Here is a 6,138-nt window from a genome sequence, read left to right on the forward strand (position 1 = left end):
TTTACCACGTAATAGCCCAAAGAGTGGTGTTTATGCCTCATCTCACAGATGAGCGACCAGAGGCTCAAAAGGTTGTGTCAGATTCTCAAGGTTACAGAAATAGGTGTCAACAGTAAATTTAATTCTAGAGTATTTGACACCAAATCCTATACTTATGAACTCTATGACAAGAGATAACTCACAGCACCCAAGCTTTTGATTGAAAATAGTTTGAAAATCACCATCTTAGTGTTCACTTTATTTTTAACTCTTGCTAATGAAACAAATATGTAAAGCTATTAAATGACAAAATCAGCCCTGTCTTTTATCTTCTTATCACTTCTATTATTGCTAATTTGTTCCCTTTTATGATCCAAGTCTTAAAAAGCAAGTGAAAATTTTTAGATTTTTTGATAAATTTAGACTTAAATAATATAAATCTATAGATCTCAATTTAGATTTTTATATAAATATATGTATTCTTATATAAAAGTATATTACATTAACATTATTAAATAATTATTGCCTGAGCCATCAGGGAGCACCAAATTAACACGTATGTACCCCCAAGCCAACTGACAAATTGAAATGCTACCAAATTGATGATCCTTTTTACATAGTTCCTGTGAACACAATCTACTAATTTAATAAGGTGGCTATCATTCCCATGGGATTCTGTATGAAATAAAGATGTATACATGCAGGATTTTTAATCAGTGGATATGAAACTGTAACATCATACAGTTTCTTTTATTTTGCTTTATATTTTAAATATATTGTTCAATCATATCTGAACTTGGCTGAAGAAAAACTATTTGAAAAGACTATTGTAAAAGGAAGAACACTCAGACCTTGAAATCTGCAAGCATCTCAAAATCAAACAGAAAAAAAAAAAAAGCTTTCCTTGTATAGGGAGGAGTAAGCAAGGTCAGCAAGAACTTTGAGGGGAAATCACTCAAGCAGGTGGGCATGAGCAGATAGCATGACTGGCCTGATTGAATAGGAAATGTTTCTTGCTGTGACCAGCTAATTATCAGAATGAGCTTCTAAGGGGGCATGTACTGTCTCTTAGTAATTTCTTAAAAATGGGAGTAAAGCTAAGGTTCATAGGATTATAGGAGGGAGAAGGCTAATTACATTTTGTCTGGGCCACATGAGTCAGTAAGTAATGGGCAGTTGTGTACAACTGGTCAGCTGCTCTTGTTTAAGATGGACAGTGTCTGTCTTTAAATATTATTAGAGATGTCCTAAGAGTCATTGTTAAATTGAGGTCGGCTGGCCTTCACGTTCATGTTGGTCTTAAAGAGACTTGACAAGAACTATGCCTAAGAATGTAGTAAAGGGTCAAGCAAGATGGCGATATAGGAGGCTCCTGAGATCCTCTAACACACTGAATACTCTTCCTCTTTGAAAGAACACACGCAAAACAATTCTCTTTGAAAAAAAAAATCTAGAAAATATTATAGCAGAATAGACAAACGGGGAAACATCCACATCAAAGTGGCAGGCTCCAGGGGAGGACTGAGTCCACCTGGAGACCAGTGCTGCTTATAGACACCACTCTTGCCTTGTCCCTCCAGTTGGCTCCAAGAAAATGCCTTGAAAGAGCTTTTGCACATATCCTAGCACCCCGGCTTTATTAGCTGCTGCCAAGAGAGAGGTTCCCAAATGTCTGGTTCTGTTTGTGAGTCCCACTCTTACAAGATGATACCAATCCAAGCAATTTTTTTCCTATTCCAGTTTTACTGAGATATAAGTGACATACAGCACTGTATAATTTGGGGCTTCCTTGGCAGCTCAGCTGGTAAAGAATACACCTGCAATGCAGGAGACCCCGGTTCAATTCCTGTGACTAAGCACAACAAGCACAGCTATATAAGTTAAAATGATGGAAGGCTTCAAAAACTGAGTGCCATCCTTAAAAGGGGAACATGCTAATCTTCTCTGTATCATTCCAATTTTCAGTGTATGTGCTGCCAAAGCAAGTACCAAAGAAGTAATAAGAACCAGCTATTCTACTGCTCAAGACACTAGGAAGAACGTATTAGCAGAAGGAAGTATAACAAAGATTAGTATGAAAATGAAGACTTAAAAAATTAGAAAAAAAACAATGAAATTAAGAGTTATTGTTTTGAAAAGATAAGCAAAATTGATATACTGTTAGCTAGACTAAGAAAAAAGAAGCAAAGACTCAAAATCATAAACGAGAAAGAAAACATTACAGTGGATACCATACTAAGCAAAGGATTGTAAGAGAGTACTATAAAAAATTATACACCAACAAAGTGGACACCATAGAAGAGAGGGATAAATTCCTAGATACAGACAACCCACCAAGTTGACTCATGAAGAAATCAAAAATCTGAACTCAACAGTTTGGCAGCCCACTCCAGTATTTTTGCCTGGGAGATCCCATGGACAGAGGAGCCTGGTAGGCAACAGTCCAAGGTGTTCCAAAGAGTTGGACACAATTGAGTGACTGAACAAGAAAGCTAATTCAGTAACCAAAAGCTTTAAAAATAATGGAAAGTCTAGGACTAGAGGGTCTTGCTGGTAAATTATATCAAACATTTAAAGAATATTAATACAAATCCTCCCTGTTATTTACGTGGGGCCAAACTATGGTGGAGGTAATGAAAATAATGGCGACCTCCTTCAAAAGGTTCCATGCAGGCACTGCTAGACTCAGTGCCCCAACCCTGCAGCAGACCACCGTTGACCCATGCCACCACCAGAGACTCCTGGACACTCATGGGCAAGTCTGACTAACCAGATAGTCAATACCAAGATCAGATTGATAATATTCTTTGTAGCCAAAGATGGAGAAGCTCTATACATTCAGCAAAAACAATACCGGGAGCTGACTGTTGCACAGATCATGAACTCCTTATTGTCAAATTCAGACTTAAATTGAAGAAAGTGGGGAGAACCACTAGACCATTCAGGCATGACCTAAATCAAATTCCTTAAGTGGAAGTGACAAATAGATTCAAGGGATTAGATCTGACAGACAGAGTGCATGAAGAACTATGGATGGAGGTTCGTGACATTGTACAGGAGGCAGTGATCAAGACCATCCTAAAGAAAAAGAAATGCAAAAAGGCAAAATGGTTGTCTGGGGAGGCTTTACAAATAGCTGTGAAAAGCGAAGTGAAAGGCAAAGGAGAAAAGGAAAGATATACCCAGTTGAATGCAGAGTTCCAAAGAATAGCAAGGAGAGATAAGAAAGCCTTCCTTAGTGATGAATGCAAAGAAATAGAGGAAAACAACAGAATGGGAAAGTCTAGAGATCTCTTCTAGAAAATCAGAGATACCAAGGGAACATTTCATGCAAAGATGGGCACAATAGAGGACAGAAATGTTATGGACCTAACAGAAGCAGAAGATATTAAGAAGAGGTGGCAAGAATACACAGAAGAACCGTACAAAAAAGATCTTCGTGACCCAGATAATCACGATGGTGTGATCACTTACCTAGAGCCAGGCATCATGGAGTGCAAAGTCGAGTGGTCCTTAAGAAGCATCACTACGTACAAACTAGTGGAGGTGATGAAATTCCAGTTGAGCTATTTCAAATCCTGAAAGATGATACTGAGAAAGTGCTGAACTAAATATGCTGGTGAATTTGGAAAACTCAGCAGTGGTCACAGAACTGGAAAAGTTCAGTTTTCATTCCAATCCCTAAGAAAGGCAATGCCAAAGAATGTTCAAACTAATGCACAATTGCACTCATCTCACACACTAGCAAAGTAACACTCAAAATTCTCCAAGGCAGGCTTAAACAACGTGACTGTGAACTTCCAGATGTTCAAGCTGGATTTAGAAAAGGCAGAAGAATCAGAGATCAAATTGTCAACATCCATTGGATCATCAAAAAAGAAAGAGAGTTCCAGAAAAAACATCTACTTCTGCTTTAATGACTAAGCCAAAGACTTTGAATGTTTAGATTACAACAAACTGTGGAAAATTCTGAAAGAGATGGGAATACCAGACCACCCGACCTGCCTCTTGAGAAATCTGTACGCAGGTCAGGAAGCAACAGTTAGAACTGGACATGGAGCAACAGACTGGTTCCAAATCAGGAAAGGAGTACTTCAAGGCTGTATATTGTCACCCTGCTTATTTAACTTATATGCAGAGTACATCATGAGAAATGTGGGGCTGGAAGAAGCATAAGCTGGAATCAAGATTGCCAGGAGAAATATCAATAACCTCAGATACGAAGATGACACCACCCATATGGCAGAAAGTGAAGAACTAAAGAGCCTCTTGATGAGAGTGAAAGAGGAGAGTGAAAATGTCGGCTTAAAGCTTAACATTCAGAAAACGAACATCATGGCATCTGGTCCCATCACTTCATGGGAAATATATGGGGAAACAGTGGCAGACTTTATATTTTTTTGGTGGGGGGGCGGTGCTCCAAAATCACTGCAGATGGTGACTGCAGCCATGAAATTAAAAGACACTTGCTCCTTGGAAGAAAAGCTATGACCAATCTAGACAGCATATTAAAAAAGCATAGACACTGTTTTGCCAACAAGGTCCATGTAGCCAAAGCTATGGTTTTGCCAATAGTCGTGTATGGATGTGGGAGTCATACTTTAAAGAAAGCTGGGTGGTGAAGAATTGATGCTTTTGAACTGTGGTGTTGGAGAAGACTCTTGAGAGTCCCTTGGACTATAAGGAGATCCAACCAGTCAGTCCTAAAAGAAATCAGTCTTGAACATTCATTGGAAGGACTAATGCTGAAGATGAAAGTCCAATACTTTGGCCACCTGATGCAAAGAACTGACTCATTTAAAATATCCTGATGCTCAGAAAGATTGAAAGTGGGAGGAGAAGGGGACAACAGAGGATGAGATGGTTGGATGGCATCATTAACTCAATGGACATGAGTTTGGGTAAACTCCTGAAGTTGGTGATCGACAGCGAGGCCTGGCATGCTGCAGTCCATGGGGTCGCAAAGAGTTTGACAGGACTGAGTGACTCAACTGAACTAAACTGAATACCAATCCTTCTCAGACCCTTCCAGAAAATAGAACAGGGAGAAATATATCCAAACTCATTTCATGAGGCCAGCATTATCCTGATACTAATGCCAGATAAGGACACAACAAGAAAAGAAAATTGCAGGTTAATGTTCCTAATAGAAATCGATGTAAAATTTCTCAACAAATTACTAACAAACTAAATTCAACAGCACATTAAAAGATAAGGATCATGCACCTTGATCTAGTGGGATTTGTTACTGGGATGCATTAAGATTCAGCATCACACACTATAAATGTCACATTATAAAAGTGACACATTACATTAAGAAAATAAATAATAGAAACCACTGGCTATTTCAATCAGTGAAGAAGCATTTCACAAAATTCAACATCCTTCTATGGTAACAACTCTACACAAACTTTGCATAAAGAGAATGTATCTCTACATAATGAACACTATCTGTGACTGACCCTCAGCAAACATCATCATAAATGGAGAAATGCTGAATGCTTTTCTTCTAAGATCAGGAACATGACAAATAAATCCACCTTCATCACTTTTACTCAACACAGTACTGTAATTCCTAGTCAGAGAGTTCCAGAAAAACATATATTTCTGCTTTATTGACTATGCCAAAGCCTTTGACTGTGTGGATCACAATAAACTGTGGAAAATTCTGAAAGAGATGGGAATACCAGACCACCTGACCTACCTCTTGAGAAACCTATATGCAGGTCAGGAAGCAACAGTTAGAACTGCACATGGAACAACAGACTGGTTCCAAATAGGAAAAGGAGTATGTCAAGGCTGTATATTGTCACCCTGCTTATTTAACCTATATGCAGAGTACATCATGAGAAATGCTGGGCAGAGGAAGCATAAGCTGAAATCAAGATTGCCGAGAGAAATATCAATAACCTCAGATATGCAGATGACACCACCCTTATGGCAGAAAGTGAAGAAGAACTAAAGAGTCTCTTGATGAAAGTGACAGAGGAGAGTGAAAAAGTTGGCTTAAAGCTCAACATTCAGAAAACTAAGATCATGGCCTCCAGTCCCATCACTTCATGCCAAAAGTCAAAGAAATTAGGAAAGAAAAATAAATAAAAAGCAGCTAAATCAGAAAGGAAGAATAAATTGCTTCTGTTCACAGATAATAAAGTACTA

At 38.5% G+C, this 6,138-nt stretch overlaps 1 non-coding gene across 1 annotated transcript; it reads right to left on the reverse strand.

Moving 5' to 3' along the window:
* Positions 1-1,861: 1,861 nt before the first annotated feature.
* On the reverse strand, positions 1,862-1,968 carry LOC147370073 (U6 spliceosomal RNA). Its single transcript, XR_015168737.1, has one exon. It is a non-coding gene; the product is annotated as a U6 spliceosomal RNA (small nuclear RNA).
* Positions 1,969-6,138: the final 4,170 nt, after the last annotated feature.

The sequence above is a fragment of the Bos grunniens genome, chromosome 7 (genome assembly GCF_055505025.1).
Source record: "Bos grunniens cultivar Pamir isolate PY7600 chromosome 7, Bosgru_T2T1.0, whole genome shotgun sequence".
NCBI lineage: Eukaryota > Metazoa > Chordata > Mammalia > Artiodactyla > Bovidae > Bos > Bos grunniens.